Source organism: Crocuta crocuta, unplaced genomic scaffold (assembly GCF_008692635.1).
Source record: "Crocuta crocuta isolate KB4526 unplaced genomic scaffold, BGI_CrCroc_1.0 scaffold179, whole genome shotgun sequence".
NCBI lineage: Eukaryota > Metazoa > Chordata > Mammalia > Carnivora > Hyaenidae > Crocuta > Crocuta crocuta.
The window spans coordinates 6,361,486-6,381,638 of NW_027551568.1; the positions used below are offsets into that span (position 1 = coordinate 6,361,486).

At 42.4% G+C, this 20,153-nt stretch overlaps 1 protein-coding gene and 1 long non-coding RNA gene across 4 annotated transcripts in view; one reads left to right on the top strand and one right to left on the bottom strand.

Moving 5' to 3' along the window:
• The window catches only part of SLC2A9 (solute carrier family 2 member 9), a 246,081-nt gene that overhangs the window by 18,629 nt on the left and 207,299 nt on the right, over positions 1 to 20,153 (bottom strand). The window lies entirely within an intron of this gene.
• LOC144220328 (uncharacterized) lies at positions 1,654 to 14,842 on the top strand. The gene is made up of 3 exons (XR_013331693.1): positions 1,654 to 1,702; positions 6,208 to 6,345; positions 14,564 to 14,842. It is a non-coding gene; the product is annotated as an uncharacterized LOC144220328 (long non-coding RNA).

Sequence of the window (20,153 nt, forward strand, 5' to 3'; positions counted from 1 at the left end):
AACAATGGTCACACATTGAAATGTGCTAAAACCAACCTTTAGGGCTTAGCAAGCAGAATACTGCCTCCTTGAAAGTCTGCATCACACACCCAGTTGTTGCTGCGGCTAATGACACTGTGGGCCTTGCAGCATATCCTTGGGGGTCAGTTCACAGCTATTATGAAGTCTGAACAGGGTTGAGGGCTGGCGTTTCACCTACCCTGACTTTCCTAGGTGTGTTCTGGAAGCACCTGTGGATAGCTCGATTAACATTCCTGATGCTGGTACATCAGCTTACAGAGAGCAGGGAATGTTGAAACACCTGCCTAGCCGTGTGTCACTTTTTCTCTTCAGAGCTTGGCCACACAACTTGTTTATTGGTGATGGCCCTCACTCCTCACACAGGACCTAGGATACATATACTAGGGGCTAGGTAAAGGTCTGTGGGATCCACGAGGAATGATGCAGACACTGTGAAGTTCACAGCACATCTACATTGGGTCTCTTCTCTCCTCCCTTCAGGCTGCCTCTGAGGGCAAATACAAGAAACCATAAGAATTTTGTACAGCCTGTTTTGCTGATTGGTTTTCATTTCCATGATCTCCCTTGAATCTACCAACCAGGTGGTGAAGCACAGGGGGCTAGGGCTTGGCCTCTGGTGTCAGTAAGAACAGGTTTAAATGCAACTCTACCAAATCTCTCTAGAATTAAGGCCTTTCTCACGTGCACAGTGATGGCAGTAGGAACTAACCACAGGGGTATTTGTGAGGATTAAATAAACTACTATGTGTAAGCACTTAGTATTAAGTATGGCACATGAGAGGCATTCAATATATGTTGCTTCTATAATAATAATTTAAAACTTTCCTGCATAGTTTCCCTCCATTTTGTAATGAGTTAGCTGAAGCTCGGAAAAGGGGAGCAACATGGCCAAGAACTCTTAGCTAAGAGTGATGAAGATGGTGATAGTGATGATGGTGGTGGCGGTGGTGGTGATGATGATGATGATGGTGGTGGTAATGATGATGGTGGTGGTGGGGATGATGGTGGCGATGTTAGTGATGATGTTGATGGTGATGATGATGGCGATGATGATGATGATGATGATGGTGGTGGTGGGGATGATGGTGGTGATGACAGTGATGGTGATGCTGTTACTGCTGATGACGATGATGACGATGATGATGATGATGATGATGAAGATGATGACAAAATGAAGATGTTGGTGGTGATAATTATAGACAGGACAATGGTGCTGCTGCAGCTGCTGATGGTGGCAACAGTAAGTGGCATATACTGTAAAAAGCACTTGTCGTACATTATTTCATTTAATTACCACTACTATGTGGTAGTTGCTACTACTATTTTTCCCATTTAATGTATAAAGAAATAGAGGCATAAGAAACTTAACTGATTTCCTCAAATCATACCACCAGTGGGACTCGAATTCAAGGCTGGCAACTGCCAGTCTGAGTCTTAATGACTCCACTGTGATGCAAGTAAGACTAAAGATGCTTACAATTTTTAAAATGTGGGAAAGGAACTTAATAGTATTCAGGGTTTTATCTAAGTGCCCTACCAAATTCTGGAATTTATTTTTCTCTTTTGTCTGCAGGCATTGTTAGCCTGCTTTCCTAAGATCCTCTCTCTCACTGTTTTATCTTTAAATCCACAGTAAAATGAGAAAGCATGGGGTTTGACGTGGCAACAGAATGGATTTCTGGTAGGTCCTTTATTTTTATGTTGTTTTTCAAAATGAAAATAGTGTTATTCTATTTTTCTGATTACCATGAGTAATATGTAACCATTTTTTAAAAAATATTTTTATTTATTTCTAGGAGAGAGAGAGACAGCGTGAGCAGGGGAGGGTCAGAGAGAGAGGGAGACTCAGACTCTGAAATAGGCTCCAGGCTCCAAGCTGGCAGTCAGCACAGAGCCTGATGCGGGGCTCGAACCCACGAACCGCAAGATCATGACCCAAGCGAAAGTCGGACGCTTAACCGACTAAGCCACCCAGGTGCCCCATTATGTAACCATTTTTAACAATTAAAGAAAGCATACAATGTAGAAAAGCATGAAAGGAAACCAAAGTCATCCCTAAACCTTCCATCCAGAGATGACCTCCACTTGTGTTTTGATACTTGGCACTGACATTGACTGTTGCTATAGAGGAGCCTAGAGCTAGTCTAATATTTCCCCTTTAGGCAATTGGCTTTTGCCTGGAGAAATCTTTCCTTATGCTTGAAGTTATTAACTGTCCACTAACTGTGATGTGTCTGGGGTTGGTCTCCCCATAACAGTCTTTGTTAGATCACAGTGACTCCCTCTCGACTACAGATCACTCTTTATTTATTATTAATCTTCCTATATTAGATTTGAAAGCCTCTTCTGTTCTATCTGTTGGACTCTCTAGTCCAGAGACAGTGATTATCCATATGTAGGATTAATCTTTTCTCTCTTCCATGTCTGTCGTCTCCTGAATGAGTTTATTGTCTTGTGTCTGCACAGACAGATGCTTGGAGCAATCTCTCCCTTCTTTCTCTTCTCCATCTCTTCTCTTTTCTTCCTTCTTCTCATCCCATTTCGGTGCATTCCCTGGGCCACTGCTCTTTGTCTTTCTATAGTACAGTGTGTTGTTCATTCCGATTGCCATCGGCCCCGATGTGGTGATTCATCCTCAACACCTTTTCTTATCTTCTTCCATGATGTCTTGTCTTTCAAATCACAGTTTGGGGTGTGAGTACTGTCTTTTGGTAGTTTTTCCATAAATGGAGGCCAACATTGGGGGTGAGGAGCAGAGACAAGTTGGCAGGAGTTGCTGTCAGCCCTTTCTGGAGGAACTGGGGTCTGCTCTGGCCTCTGAGATTTTAAGTGATATGCACCAGAACCCATTCTGGGAGGTCAGGGGAATGCCCAGCTTCTGTGGGATTCAACTGGTCTCCTCAAATTAGGATACAGTCTTGGAAAATGGGAAGCCTTTTGGGGAGGACTGTACCTTCCCCAGGATGCTGACTCACCTCCTCACTCATCCCCCACCAATCAGGGATGTCAGTGAGGGTTCTTAGAGTGTTTTGAATCTCCTTCCCTGGTCAGTGCTGTTTCGGAAGGTGGAGACAGAATGTCCTATGCTAGAATATCCTTCCTCTGGCTGCCAATTTTCAAAGCCATGGTATGTTTCCTTCTTGGCTTGCTGCTGTCCATATATTTTTTTTCCTAGATCACAGTTTGCTTGCTTGTTTTTTTTTTTTTTATTTTTTTAAATTTTTTTAAAGCTCACTTTCTTAGGTGTTGGTGGGAGGAAGATTCTGTCATAAGGCTATACATGACCATATTTACCTAAAATCCCTTATTGACTTGTTTTCTAAAGGAAAGGTATTGCTNTGCTGTCCATATATTTTTTTTCCTAGATCACAGTTTGCTTGCTTTTTTTTTATTTTTTTTATTTTTTTAAATTTTTTTAAAGCTCACTTTCTTAGGTATTGGTGGGAGGAAGATTCTGTCATAAGGCTATACATGACCATATTTACCTAAAATCCCTTATTGACTTGTTTTCTAAAGGAAAGGTATTGCTTTTTCTTGTGGTAGGTATATAGTTGCCACTCATTTTAAAATAATGTGCTTCAGAATTAAAGGTCAGTTGGAAACACTCCCTTCTAGTACAGGATTTTGACAAAGGGATGCCTTCTTCCAAATTCTCTGCTTGGGGCCCTTTGTTTTGTGGATCTTGTTGTTTACAAAAATATTTTGGATGCCAATCTCACTGGATCTTTCTTCACAAACAGACTATGAGTTACGAATTATCACTGCAGATTAGGAAACTGAGGCTCTCGAAGATGAAGGGCTCATGTTACTGGTCCCACTTGTCAATGAAAGATGTGGAGACTCCTTTTAGGTAACAGGCTTGAGCAATGGAAACATGAGCAAGACAATAGGGCTCCCAGTGACCCGTGGGCAGAATGTAAACAGGTGCACTAAGCGACCCACCTTGAACCAGCCATAAGCTCCAACTGTGCATGGGGCACAATCACCAAAAAAGGAAAATTCCACATGTTCTCATACCTCTTCACTCCCTCCATCATGATGGCCCCTCACCACCCCTCGTGCCAGACAGTCTCTCCTTTGCTGTCCTGCTTGCTGCTCCCTTGCAGTGGCTGCATTCAGTAAATGTCTTTCTCCTTTGCTCTGCTTTGGGTGAATTCTATCACTACCCCCGCCCCCCACTGAGGGCTTCCACCCAATTGAGTCACCCCACAAAAGAGGACGCAAAGTTGGATCTTCAAACTCAAAATCCTGCCTTAGTTTGACTGCACCTCTCAGCCCAAAAGGACAGAAAGATGACAGTGGATTCATGCAGCTGTTTCCACTCTGTACCCAGCGTGCCTCGCACAGAGTTCTCTTCACATCAAGGAGCCACACCTACTGCCGCGTCCTACGGTGCTGCTTAGACTTCGCAAATTGTGATTATGTCTCTTGGCCAACATACCTTGTTATCTTATTTGGTTCTTACTTATTATTTTATCTGGCTATGTTATTCTGGATTCCCCCAGAAACAGACCCTGACGTGGGTCTTGTGTGTGAGTTGACATAGGAAATGCTGGTAAGGGTGCAGGTAACTGAAGGAAAGGTGTAGAGTTATCAGCAAGTTACCTCTGTGGGCCAGCAGAACTTAATCCAGTTGGGGCCTCTTGGGAAACTGTGTGGAAAACACATCTCAGGATGAAGCTAGCAATAGTCCCTCCCTCTTGGCATTGTTTTGAGGCCCAAATGGACCGTGCTTAGCAATGTGTGCTTGCGGCGCTCCAGCAGAAAGCTCCATCTTCCCTGCACACGCCCGTTGGGCCCTTCCCCCTCCTCTTCTGTTTTCTAGCTCTTGCAAGCTACCTGGGTAAAATGTCAAATTTTATCTCATTTTTGTATAAAAGAAATAAAGGGCTACGGTCCAAACTTTTCTATAATTCATATGATTACCTTTGAATGGAGCCACTATCATCAACTTGAAAAGCCCTTTAATAAGGGCTCTTAAATCTCCTTAATAATCTCCACAGGGGTGCCCCTAGGCTACTTAATCCTTTAAAGTATTTTCCCCTTAAGCACCAGTTTTAAAAATATCTTTAACATTTTTTGAATTTAAGGGGTGCCTGAGGGGCTCAGTCGGTTAAGCATCCAACTTTGGTTCAGGTCATTATCTCATGATCTGTGAGTTCAAGCCCTGCAGTGGGCTCCCTTCAGTCAGCGTAGAGCCTGCTTCAGATCCTCTGACCCCCANTCTCTCTGAAAATAAATAAACAAACTTAAATGGAAATTTAATGTAATTTTGAAAATTCTTCACGGATATTTTGCTGTGCTTATTTCACTAGACTTATTCTTTTCTGTTGGCTCGTCCATTTTTATCCAACATTTATGCTCTAAGTCCTGTGCTGGACATTTTTAGACTCTACTACTCTCTGTGACTAGTCCACATAGTCCACCTTAGGGGAGGGGTAGTCGAATGCCCATTTGACAGATGAGGAAATTGAGGCGCAGAGCAGCTGAATGCCACAGGAAGTCACCAAGAGCTTCTGATTCGGATAAAAGACCCTCCCACTGCCCATTCTCTAGGAGACTCTGGAGAAAGGGTGGTTGCACTATTTCCCAAACAGCTTTGTTTTGTGACAATGGTCAGGAGCACATCAGCACACCTGCGGCTTGCGTGGAGCTGGCTCCAGCACGGCTTGGTGCAGGAAGGGGGCTGCTCTGGAGAGGGGTGGCTGTCGGCTCGGGAAGCCACTCACCTTGGAGGATGCCTGTGATGGCCCCTCGAAACAATGTGACACTTAAAATATAGCTCTGGAGATGAACTGTACACAAAACTATATGGTGATTAATAAATGATTAATACAGCTCTAGAAAACACACTCTGTAATGTCTGTCTGGGAAGCGGCTGATCTATGACAGGGGGGCCCAGCAGCTGGGAACGCCGCCCGCTCAGGGTGCAGTGCCCCGCGCTCCTTTTCTCCCCTTCCTCAGACACCACCTGATCAGAGGAGACTCACTGATTGTGCCTGATCAACCATAACGTACCTGCCTAAGCACGTTCTGTGTGTCTCATGAGATCACTCGCTGAACACTGGAACAATCTGAAAGTCTTTTACTGACTGATGATGGCTTCTCCAGTAAATACAGGAATGCGGAGTTGTTGGGGGCGGCAGTGTCTCTGAGCTGTGGTCCCCTGCTCCTTTTCTCTTGCAGCTGACTTATTTGCGCCTCATTCTTCTCCCGTGTGCAGTCACGGAAGGCGGCAAGTGGCGCCTGAACAGGGACCTGAAGTGAGAACTGGAGAAGCAGCCCCAGCGTGGTTTTCTGCACGGCAGCGTCTTTCTCCCGCTGGTGAGTTGTGGGTACTTATCGCAGGGCATGGGTAACACTGAGAGCCCAGACTGGTATTGCCCTTACATATTTATTAAGACAGCTCCTGAAGGAGGGGGGAGCAAAGGTCAGGGAGGGGGAACTTTTGGAGCTTTTATGGGTCATTAAAGAACACTGCTCCTGGTTCCCTACATTAGGGACTGTAGATCTACAGACCTGGGAAAAGGTAGGACATGAGCTTAAGATGTTGCATGCAAAAGGAAGACAGATTCCAATTACAATATGTTCTACTTGGTTGCTTACTCACTCCATTCTGGAGCCTTGCAGACCCCTGAGTCTGATAGCAATGAGGAATCTGATACCAGCATAGGAAAGGATGGCCCAGAAGAGGCAGTCCCAGAAGGCACTGATATAAATAACCTTACACTAAATGAAACTCAAGATGAGAAATTTCCTCCCCCTCCACTGTTACAGGCAGACACAATGGAAACATTTTTACTGTGCCAAAGCCATCAGCTCTGTCTTTTTATGAGAAACGGAGGGTGCCCATCCTATCTCCCATACAAAAGGGACTCTTAGAGGCACAACGAAATGGGGATTTAGATGCTTTGCATTTTAGGTTTCCAGTCACCATTCGAGAGCATATTGCTCCTGGTCAGGATGCTAATCACCCTGATGGTATATTGGAGGCTATTCATGAGCCTTTCCCATTTAAAATATTAAAAGAACTTAAACAGGCAGTACAAAATTATGGTGCTAACTCACCGTTCACTCATGGCATTATTCAAGGCATGGCGGAAGGCAATCGTCTTATATCTACTGATTGGTCTTTGTTGGCAAGAACAGTCTTGTCACCGAGTGAATTTTTACAATTTAGAACCTGGTGGCAGGACCATGCTGAAACAGCTGCAGCCCATAACAGGGCTAATAAGATCCCCATATCCTTAGGGGTTTGGTGCCTGGGCTAGAGTGCAAGATCAAATACAAATGGATGACCAAGCAGTTGAACAATTGAGATGATGTTGTCTACGTGCTTGGGAAAAAATAGAATCTAAAAACTCAGCCAATGCCACCTTTCATAGAATAATCCAAGGCGCCAAAGAGCCTCATACCGATTTTATTGCTAGACTACAGGAGGCTATCAAACGGCAGATTAATAATGTTGAGGCAGCAGATACCATCTTACAACTGCTAGCATACGAAAATGCCAATGCTGATTCTAAACAGGGGATCGCGCCACTTAAAAGGCAAAGGCCCTTAACTGATTATATCAAATTATGTCAAGGGGTTGGAACAGAAACCTACAAGGCAGACTTATTGGCACAAGTCATGGCGACTTTCATTCAATAATACAAAATTCAAAGGACAATGTTTTAATTGTGGGCAATCAGGCCATACCAAAGCTCAGTGTAAACAAAAAGGAAAATTTCCCTCAAAAACTTATAAAAATAATGCATCTGGCACATGTTCTAGATGCCACAAAGGAAATCATTGGGCCAATCAATGTCATTCTAAATTTCATAAAAATGGATCTCTCCTATCAGGAAACTTGCCTCGGGGCAAGCCCTCAGCCCTGAAAGAGAAGAGGGCTCCCTCTTCTCCAATCCCAACATTTCCAGTCGCCTCACCAGTTTAGATTTACTACATGCAACCCCAGGAAGTGCTGGTTTAGATAGTCCCATTCCTGGGGACTTCATATTGTTACCTGCTACAGAGCCCACGAAAATTCCTACCAATCTTTTTGGGCTGCTGCCAGAAGGGACTAGTGGGCTTCTCTTAGGGAGGTCTAGTCTTACTTCTAAGGGAGTTCTGGTTCATACCATGGTTATTGATTCAGATTATGACGGAGAGATATTGGTCCTAATGTCTATCTCGCTCCCTTACCATTTTAAAAAAGATGATACTGCCCAGTTACTACTTCTCCCCTACTTTGAAGGACAATATTTGAATAAGCAAAGAAATGCTGGAGGATTTGGAATCACAGAGAAGGCGGGCACATACTTAATTGAAAAACCATACCAAGACAAACCCATTTGTTATGTTAAAATAACATAACAGATGTCTCCATTATTAGTTCTCAACACTGGCCTAAAAACTGGCCTTATGGCCCGGCCTCTATCACTATTACTGGATTAGGTCAGGCGACTAATGTGCACCAAAGCCTAAATAATCTTCCATGTGAAGGGCCTGAAGGCCAAAGAGGATATATACAACCTTATATCATTGACTTGCCCATTAATTTATGGGGTTAAGATTTAGTAAGTCATTGGAGAGCTTCATTAGTCATATCATCTCCAAGATGTACTTCTCAGCATTTTTGCCAAGGCCACTGCTCCGGAGCCCATTCGACTTAACTTGAAGGATGACAAGCCTATCTGGGTGGAGCAGTGGCCCTGAACACAAGAAAAACTAAGAGCCTCACAAACCTTAATAGAGAAACAGATACAAAAAGGACATATCAAAGGCTCCCATAGTCCTTGGAATTCACCTATTTTTGTGATTAAGAAAAAGTCAGGAAAATGGCGATTGCGAGCAGACCTGCGTATGGTTAATTCTACTATTTTGCCATGTGCACATTACAACCCGGGTTGCCCTTTCCAAATATGGCTCCCTGAGAATGGCCTGTGATTATTATAGATTTACAAAATTGTTTTACTGTTCCTTTAGCCAAAGAAGATTTTCCTCGTTTTGCATTCACTGGCCCTAGCATCAATTTAAAGGACCCTTCTAAACGCTATCAATGGAAGGTTTTGCCTCAAGGAATTGTTAAATAGCCCCACCGTATGCCAGGAATATGTTGCTAAGGGAATTCAACCAGTCAGAGAAAAATATCCACAAATTTACCTAATTTACTACACGGACAACATTTTATGTTCAGCGTCTGATCCTGAGCAATTACAAAAGGCCTATACCATGCTTAAGTCACAGTTTGATAAATATAACTAAATTATCTCCCCCCCAAAAACACAAACATCTCCATTCTTGTATCTCGGATATATAATGGATAGAATTCATATTAGGCCTCAGAAGATTCAAATATGCAAAGATAATATTAAAACTTTAAATGACCTTAAAATATTGTTAGGAGATATTAATTGGATTAGACCAAAAATTGGAATCCCTACTTATGCGCTGCAACAGTTGTTTATGACCTTAAAAGGGGGATCCCAATCTCAAGAGTCCTCAGACTCTTTCTAAGGAAGCTTTAAAGGAGTTACAATTCGTTGAACATNCTCCCATAGTCCTTCGAATTCACCTATTTTTGTGATTAAGAAAAAGTCAGGAAAATGGCGATTGCGAGCAGACCTGCGTATGGTTAATTCTACTATTTTGCCATGTGCACATTACAACCCGGGTTGCCCTTTCCAAATATGGCTCCCTGAGAATGGCCTGTGATTATTATAGATTTACAAAATTGTTTTACTGTTCCTTTAGCCAAAGAAGATTTTCCTCGTTTTGCATTCACTGGCCCTAGCATCAATTTAAAGGACCCTTCTAAACGCTATCAATGGAAGGTTTTGCCTCAAGGAATTGTTAAATAGCCCCACCGTATGCCAGGAATATGTGGCTAAGGGAATTCAACCAGTCAGAGAAAAATATCCACAAATTTACCTAATTTACTACACGGACAACATTTTATGTTCAGCGTCTGATCCTGAGCAATTACAAAAGGCCTATACCATGCTTAAGTCACAGTTTGATAAATATAACTAAATTATCTCCCCCCCAAAAACACAAACATCTCCATTCTTGTATCTCGGATATATAATGGATAGAATTCATATTAGGCCTCAGAAGATTCAAATATGCAAAGATAATATTAAAACTTTAAATGACCTTAAAATATTGTTAGGAGATATTAATTGGATTAGACCAAAAATTGGAATCCCTACTTATGCGCTGCAACAGTTGTTTACGACCTTAAAAGGGGGATCCCAATCTCAAGAGTCCTCAGACTCTTTCTAAGGAAGCTTTAAAGGAGTTACAATTCGTTGAACATCAAATCCAATCCGTGCAAACTGACAGAATTTTGCCTGACGTTTTAAAGACTCTCCTTATTTTCCACACCTCTCACATTCTTACTGGATTCCTTATACAAAAAGAGCTAATAGTAGAATGGCTATTTTTACCAAATAATACGGTCAAAACCCTAACCACCTATCTGGACCAAATGGGACACTTAATTTATGTCAGAAGAAAAAGACCCCAACAGATTCAAGGCTTTGATCCTAAAAGTATAGTCTTACCTTTAAATAAAATGCAATAGAAAATGTCTTCCAAAACAATATAAATTGGAAAATTGCTTTAAATGGTTTTATAGGATCTACATCTTCACATTATCCCTCCTTGCTTATTATCTCTTTCCTGTATCTTTCCTTAAACAGACGACCTTTATCTTGCCAAAATTACTGCTAATGTTCCTCTTCTTGATACTCCTATTTTTCTGATGGGTCAATAAAAGGTAAGGCATGCTATCATTGACCTACACCAAAAATTATACCCACTAAAGCATTATCAGCACAAAAATCTGAGTTAATGGCTGTTATAACTCTCAGGATGTTTCTTCAGCTTTTAACTTACTCTCTGACTCAATATACACCATCTATATTTTAAATCCTATTAAAACTGCTACCATTTCTACCTCTGATAATTCTTTACAAAGCCTGTTTCAAAAACTACAACAGCTTATTTGTTCTCGGTCCTCTCCCTTCTTCTTTTTTTCCCCCTCTTTTATATTTATTTATTTATTTATTTTACTTTTAAAACATATTTTTTAAAACTTTTTAAATAGTTTATTGTCAAGTTGGTTCCCAGTGCTCATCCCCACAAGTGCCCTCCTCCATGCCCATCACCCTCCTTCCCCTGTCCCCCACCCCCATCAGCCCTCAGTTTGCTCTCAGCATTCAAGAGTCTCTCATGGTTTGCCTCCCTCCCTCTCCCCAACTATATTTCCCCATGGTCCTCCGGTAAGTTCCTCCTAATCCTCCTATATGTGCAAACATATGGTATCTGTCCTTCTCTGCCTGATGTATTTCCCTCAATACAACACCCTCAAGTTCTATCCATGTTGCTACAAATGACCAGATTTCATTCCTTCTCATTGCCATGTAGTATTCCATTGTATAGAGAAACCACATCTTCTTGAGCCATTTGTCAGCTATGCCAACCATATTCGTAGTCATTCAGGCCTCCCAGGACCATTGTCTGAAGGCAATGCAATTGCTGACTCGCTCATTTTTTTCTATATTTCAAAAGGCTTCTGATTTCTGTTCATTAACTCATGTCAATAAAATAGGATTGTGACATCGCTTTCCTATCACCAATGAATAAGCTAATGAAATTTTACAATCATGTTCATCATGTGCTACAATCAACACTCCTCCTCCACCCACCAGGGTGAACCCGAGGGGGTTAGCTCCCTATGAATTATGGCAAATGGATGTCACTCATGTCCCTTCCTTTGGATGACAGTCATTTGTTCATGTTACAATTGATACCTATTCCAGATTCATTTGGGCCACATCTTAAAAAGGCAAAATGGCTACACATGTTATCAGACATCTCCATGCTGCAGTAGCAGTAATGGGAAATGCCGTTAGCCATCAAAACAGATAATGCTCCAGCTTACACATCTACAAAATTACAATCCTTTTTACAATTACAGCATGTGAAGCATATAACAGGAATCCCTTACAATCTTCAAGGACAAGAAATTGTTGAAAGAGCAAATCAAATTCTAAAATGGAAAGGCGGAATACAGAGTCCTCTTCAAGAAATATTATCACAAGCTTTGTTCCCTCTAAATTTTTTGAATCGTGATGATAAAGATACTGTGGCAATAGAGCGGTATTTTGTCCTTAAAGAACAAAATAAAACTTATCCACTCATTTGGTGGAAGGATATTACTTCTAATCAATGGTTACTGGGTAATCTACTAACATGGGGAAAAGGTTATGCCTGTGTCCTACCTAATGGGGCTGTCAAGCCCATCTGGGTTCCTTCCCATTTTATGAAGACTTGACATCAGCGAAAGGAAGAGGTTTGGGTTTGCGCCAGTCCCTCTGATCATCAGCTTCGAGGGTCTTTCCATAAAGAGCACCCAGATCATGATTCCGGGAAGAGATCGAATGAAAATTCCAACTTGGGGACAGATAGAGAAGCTCACCAAGGAGGCAGAAGAGATTTTAGAGAATGAGCAACACCCCTTTACTCCCAACAACATGGCTTTCACGATGACGGCCTTCCTCATGGAGGCAGTAAGTTTCCCTAGCTGTCAGGCTCAAACGGATAATTTCACTTACTGGGCCTACATACCCAATCCACCCTTACTACACCCAATTGAATAGGGGGATGATATAGTTCCCATTTACTTTAATGCTTCAAGATGTGTACCTGGAGTGCTTGATCCCTGATTACCTTTAATACCTCAGGAAGAAGGCTTACTTGTCAACTTAATGTTGGGATATCAATCTAGACCGATATGCATTGGCCATCACTTCAGTTGTCTTATACCAGCAGATCAAAGATGGCTGGTGGCTTCTCCTAGTAATAATAGCTCTAGTAAACCTTTATTCCACCGTATATTAACTAAAAGCTTTCAATCAAAGGAGAAAAAGGATATCGATTTTAGCATGGCAGCCTCCTGTTCCAAAATGCAAAATGGCACAGACATGGTCTGATGACAGAATATGCCCATTATGGGAGGATTGTAGAGCCTCCTTTCCCAGTGTTCTGATTAATGATTCCTATGGGAGCATATGGGATTGCCCCCCTAAGAGGATGGCAGTTCCCAATTGCACTGGGAGAGCTTGCTCCTCACATCAGATTCTAAAATGGCATATATTCAGAGATCCAATAATTCCCCAGACCTCCGTATGGAGGAATGGACCCATCCAATGGCACAGACACCTGCCCCATTCGCAGAATACCATAAAAAAAAAAAAAGAATTTATGGAAAATAACTGGTACCCTAGGTCACGTCACAATATGGAATGGTTCCTATATTCACCAAAATAGATATTATTCTCTACATTTTTCTCTTTCAGAACAAAAAGGGTTAAAGGCATGTGTTTGTGACCCTTATGTGTTTATAATAGGAAGAATAGCATTTGAACATTCAAAAAGAAAGTTATATTGCCCCCGAAGCCAAATGTTTACTTGTATTGATGGAAATTTAACTCTTGATCATAATATTCTTCTTTTAACCCATAGAAGACTGGGAATATGTCTACCTGTAAAATACTCCCACACCTGGGAAAAATCTCCACACATGCACGTGATTTTAATAGTCATGAAACATGGGCTACAGAGTACAAAAAGATTTGTAGGTTTGCTGATAGCCGCTATCTTGGGTATCATAGCTATCATGACAATTGCTACCACTGCTGGGATAGCCTTGTGGTAGCGTCCCCTCCCTAAGGAAAGAAAAAAAAAAAGAACATCTCAAGGCAACCTTGCTATTCGTGTATGTGACAATATCCCTCACAACCTTGTAACATGAGACCACTTTAATCAGACTGCATGTCTGTATGTTACCATATATGGGAGACAAAGAAGTAAGAAAATATAGAAGAAACCACTCGACGTGGTGTCTGGGGCTCAGTTCTTTGGGTACAAACCCAACTGAGAGATGCCGGCTGGAATAAAATTGCTTCCGGGAAAGAAAAGCCTCCGTGTCACGACTCTCTGTGTGAGAATCCTGCTACATTACTTGGGGGCTCGTCCAGGGTTCGGAGATGGTGTGTTACCACCTCCTTTGCCACCGGGGATGCCAACCTCAGGGCGCCGGGAGAGGCGGCTCACCTGGCCCCAGTGGGCCACCTGATCTGCAGGAGACTAGCCCTCCCGGCACGCTGGGGCGAGGACCCCCGTGTGCTAATGGACCCAGGAGCCAGCTCAGGGAGCACCCATCAGACTGGTAAGAACCCGGGTTCGTTTTGGTAGACCTGCCCGTAATAGGCAGAAGGGGGGGCTGATCACCTCCTAGAGTCGCACTGGTAATTCCACAAGGGAAGAGGAACGAAGCTGTAACTCTAAGGCGTCGGGCGCTGGGCGCTGGGCGGCAGGTTGGCGTCGCCATGTAACTGACATGTCTCTCATTCATTTTCTGGGTCAATGACTATAATAATTAGAGCCAACTGTCTCTGGTTGTCCTACCTCAGAACAGGGACTTCAGGGAATATTCCCAAGCAGCTGCCAAAACTCCTTTAGTTTAGAGGAAATTCCTTGTCTTCTCCAGACTGACATGGACTGCCTAATTCCACTGGTGGAAAACAAACAAAAGAAACCTGAAGTCTGCTCCTCTGTTGGAACTGACAAGATTTAAAACTGAGAATTCTCTTTCTCTGCCTTCTGCTGGCACCTCTCCTATTGTGCCTTCCCTTCTCCCACTCCTTTCCTGCACCACCTGAGGGAGCAGCCTGCATAACTGACTCCTCAGTGCCTCAGGCACCGTCAGCTCCTCCTCCTCCCCTAGATGTGAGGAGGGAAGACCACTGAAGTCCGATTTCTCCACCAACTTTCCAGGTAAAAATTAACCATGGGGAACAAAGTGTCTTACGTGGACTCAAGTAAAACATATTCAGTGTTTATGTTAATTTAAGTTTGCTGGTTTGAGATAGACAATGTTTATCAAAAAAATAAGAAAACAGAAAGAAACATGTATTCTGCCTAGATCTGCTGAAGGTCAAATAAGCTCATGTTATCTCTGTTCCAATTTGTTAACAAAAGGATGACTTAAAGTGATGGTTGAGGGGCATCTGGGTGGCTCAGTGGGTTAAGCATCCGACTTCGGCTCAGGTCATGATTTCACGGTTCGTGGGTTCGAGCTCTACGTCGGGCTCAGAGCCTGGAGCCTATTTCAGATTCTGTGTTTCTCTCTCTGACCCTCCCCTGCTCACGCTGTCTCTCTCTCTCTCTCTCACAGCAATAAAAAAATTTTTTTAAAACATTGAAAAAATTTAAAAAAAATAAAGTTATGGTTAATTTGGTCTGTTTGATAGTTTTCATGGGTAATTGTTAAGATAACTTTCAAAGTCCTTGGTAACCTAAAATGTTAAAGTTTTGCTTGCATGAGAAATTGAGATTAAATTCATTGGCTATCTAATGCGATAAGAAGCTAGAGCACTAATTACTAGATGTAGGTTTGTGCTCTGGACTTGTTGCAAAAAAAAAAAAAGGATATTTGGAACTGTTAAAAAAACGTGCTTTGTGTTTAATAGATTCATAATTTTGCCATCTTAAAAGAATTCTGATATAGAGTTCACATTACTACTTAGTTTTCACTGGAGACTAAGGTTTCTGGCAGTTAAAATTCAGCTAAGTGTATTTAAGACGGTTGGAAATAAGAAAAGCAACTCTGTATGTAAGAAAGTACGAGGTATGTAAGAAAGATATAAAGAATGGAAATATAGTTTTGTTAAAGGTAAAAAAGAAAAAGTGATTTTGTCCTAAATGAGACTGGTTATTTGGAGAAAAAATGGCTTGGGATAAAATCTAAATGCAAAAAAAAAAGTTGTAGAACGTTTGTGAAGGATAATCTTTAAAAAATTTTTTATATATGGTCAGGATGGACTAAGGTTAAAAGAAATAGATTTTAAAAGTACACAGGATTAAGATGAAAATTCCTCCTCCTTTGAACCAAAGGCTGGAAAAATGATGGCAATACCCTTGATGCTAGCCTCCAAATCCTCCACTTTTATGCTGTTCTTGTTTACTAGAGGAATGGATGCCTCTGCCATATGAGGGGTGGATAATATATAAAGGGCTTTTACTAAGATTCACGGGAGCCATTTTACTAAGCTTAGCCTATTATATGCCAAAAATGGATACCCACGTGGCTGAAACATATTTATTGTTGAAAAAGGCAGGGGAAAAGACCATGACGTTGGCCCTTTAACCCCCTCCCTCAATGGCCAGTGATCAATAAGTAAGTTACTGCTGAACCAAAATAAAATCAGAGCATCCTAAGACAATCAAGAAAATCTTGCTTGGTTACAGTCCTATCCCCAAGGTCCTACAGTCAGAAAACAGAGGGGTAAAAACAAAACAAACAAAAAACTTTACATTACAAGGTTTAAGACAGATAAAGGGAGATTTAGGTAAATTTTCTTTTCTTTTTTTTTCAAGAAATAGACTTTAAAAAAAATGTTTTATTTATTTCTGAGAGAGAGAGAGGCAGTGTGAGCAGGGGAGGGTCAGAGAGAGAGGGTGACACAGAATCTGAAGCAGGCTCCAGGCTCTGAGCTGTCAGCATGGAATCAGATGTGGGGCTCGAACCCACGAACCGTGAGATCATGACCTGAGCCGGAGTCGGATGCTTAACCAGCTGAGCCACCCAGGAGCCCAGGTAAATTTTCTAATTGCATAAATATATAAGGTCTTTTCAGACTATTATATATGATTTTGAGTTGATCTGGAAAGATACCATGCTTTTGTTAAATCAGACTCTTAATGACACAGATGTTTTAGAAAAAGTGAAGGAAATCTAAGATTTAGCCCTTAAATGATGCTAAATTAGCCACTATTTTACAAACACCAAATGAGAGCCCGAGGGCCTTCCTGGAGAGGGTGAGGGAGGCTCTCATTAAATATATGGCTATCTCCCTTGACACCCCTGAGGCTACGATAATTTTAAAAGACAAATCTGTCACTCAATCAGCCCTAGATATTCAGAAAAAATGCAAAAATTGGCTGTTGGCCTCGAAAGGACCCTGGAAGAGCTCTTATCAGCTGCCAATTGGGTATCTTACAAACGAAACAGAAAAGGAAGCTTAAAAAAAATCTAAGACCTTAGCTGTGGCCTTATGTACTATGTCAGACGGGATTTCCCGAGCTCCTGACACCAAGTGCCATTTCTATGGCATTCAGAGCCCTAAATGAGAACGTCCTCAGAGAGTACAACCAAAATGAAAACCCCATAAGCCATGCCCCTGATACACGGAAACAATCAGTGGAGATCTGAATGCCCTCGGACCTCTATCTGTGAGGCTCAGATAACCCACGTCCCTGGAAGGGACTAACCAGAGCCTGGGGCTCTTCACGGTGGCTTCCCTAATCCAACGGGTCTATCAGAAACCCAGAACCTCAGGCAACTCTAAATATAGAAGAACTGGTTGATTTCCTTAACACCAGAGCTCCGTTTGCTGTCCTCTTTTCCACTCCAGGCTAACTATCCAAATGCAGCATGACGATTAGGGGCACCTCTGGAAAACTTCTAACTACATTTTCCTCTCAGCCCCTGGGATGTATATGGGGAAACCTAATTTTTCCTCATTCTTTCCTGATAATGCCGGAGAGCCTCACTCCCTTGCTAGAAAGGGACATTATACCTAAATTAGAGGCTCTCGTGCTACTAACTCAGGACAGATGAACAATTACATGAGCTTTTAAAAATTACTGGGTATTGTAGGCTATAGGTACCAGGGTTCAGGAAAATAGTTTGCTGCTATCACTTATTAAAGGAGACTCAATCCCACTTACTCTCCCCTCCCCCAAATAAATAAACAAATAAACTGGGGTCTGACTCGTAAACACTGTCTCCAGCCCTTGGAATGGTTAAAACAGAACAGGGCAATTACGACTACCAAGCTCACAGAGCTAAGATTATTAAAACACAACATCAGACCTTTTATTTAGGGAGGGACAAAACGTATCAAATGGCTCAAAGAATGTGTGCTGGAGAAAATTGTCAAGGTCAGTTCTGCAAGTGGTATCGGGCTGTGAAGTATGTCTTAAAAACAATCCTTTCAACCACAAACTTGCTCTCCCGGACAATCAAGGAACTGGAGATTATCCAGGAAAAGACAAACAATTAGGTCTCACTCACTTGCTAAGGTCAAAATAAATAAATAAATAAATAAAAAGCCTGCCAACATCTGTTTGTATGGGTTAATACTTGTACTAATTGGATAGGGGCCTTCCCCTACAAGACAGAAAAGGCACAAAAAGTAACAAAAATTCTGCTTTATAAAATAATACTCAGGTTTGGCTTACCTAAAAATCACAAATTAATAATGGTAAATGGCTGCCTTGACTCTTTCTCTAGTAGAACTTCCGGCTCTTGAAAAAGTTTTACACATCAAAATAAAGCTTATTACTCAGCAAAACTCTAAATAACACCTCACAAGCATTAGATGCTTTAAAATTTTTTTTTTAAAATTAAGTTAGGGCCAAACTCTTGGAAACAGAGCCACCACTGATTACTAACTGCTCCTGCTTCTCCATTAGCTGGGTAATGAGAGTCCCTGACATATGTTGTTTACACAGTTAGGGTCTCTCCTAGGTTATTTCACAGGTTTGGAAACTATAGACATTATTTTAAGATGCCATCTTACTGGTCAGTATAATCTTTACTTTGTGTTTTTCTCTGTGTGTCTGCTAATGTTTACGCCGCCTCATGCCTGCCAGGCTTCCTGAGAAACCATACTGTGGGCCGCTTGACTAACCCTTGGGTAGACTCTCACTGCTGGACCCCTACACTGTCCCTTATCAGCTTGAAGAAGCCAGAACGGTCATCGTCCCTGTTCCCCAACAGCAGTTACAGGCCCGTTCCAGGGGAGAAATAAATAGTGAAAGGGGTAACATTAGGCAGGGAGAGATAAGGGACCTTCAGGGAGGCAGATTGCAACTGCAAGTGGGAGGCTGAAGAAGCAGATGGGGGTCTCCCTTTATCAAATCCTTTATGGGTGCCCCCCATTAACAGGGGCATGGGGGGGAATCTAAATGAGACAGACAATCTAACCCTAAAATAACAGATGCGGACCCTTGGCTTTACCCTAACCACCTTTCACCACTGGGTCAGAGAACGATCACTCGTAAATCTGACCACAACGTTCACCCCTTTAAACCAGGAGATGCAATATGGAGAAAGAAGTGAAATGTCCAACCCCTAAAACTCCTCTGGAGGGGCCTGTCCACTGTCATTTTATCCACCCCTACTGCAGTAAAGGTAGCCAAAGTGGGTCCCTGGATTCACTAGAGCAGAGGGAAGCCGGCATCTCAAAGCTGGGAGTGCGTTCCTGATCCATGAATGCCGTGCAAGCCGACCCTACGGAAGGAGCAATCTGCAAGCCCGGAGGCTCCGGGAGACCACAGCCCTGCTGGGATCACTGTGGAAGCTGACTGATCTGCACACGGCAGAAGCCTGAGGAATCCACGGTCCGGTGAAACAAAGACTGCCTTTATTTTCTATATGTTTCCTTACCGTGATGCACTGTCACGCCTTGATTCTCACTATTATCGTGATTCTTCTTCTAGTCTTTGCCATAGGATTGGCCGAGGCCGCCCTGGCCGGCTAGAAATGTGGTGAGTGGCCTCCGTTAACATTCACCTTCCTTTTGTGGATAAGATACTTTATTGGTATCAACATAGGAAAACAATGGCCAGAAGAGACAAAAAATTAGATCCTCATAAGTAAAAAAAAAATACCCCAGTTCCACTACTGGGGTTTGGCTCCTAAAAACCTCAGTCATTGGGAAGAACTGTCTTGCCCGATGGGGAAAAAAAGCTCACCATCCCTGTTGGAGACTTAACATGCCTGGGCCAAAGGTTTTATACTCAACTGCACAGAAAGCCCAATGATGGGGGACCCCAGATCACCTTGAGCCAGATCCCCACTCCCTGTCTCACTTCTCTCATCTCCAAGAGACCTGAGACCATGTCAACGCAGCCATCAAATGGCAGGTCCTGGGTGGACTGTACTGGAGATACGGAAGGGCAGCCTATATTATACCTTCCTCAGTCTGGTCAGGGTCATATGTGCTGAAAACTATTCATCAGTCTTTCTTCCTGCTCCCACTTGCCAGAAAAAAACATTTGGGAATTCAAGT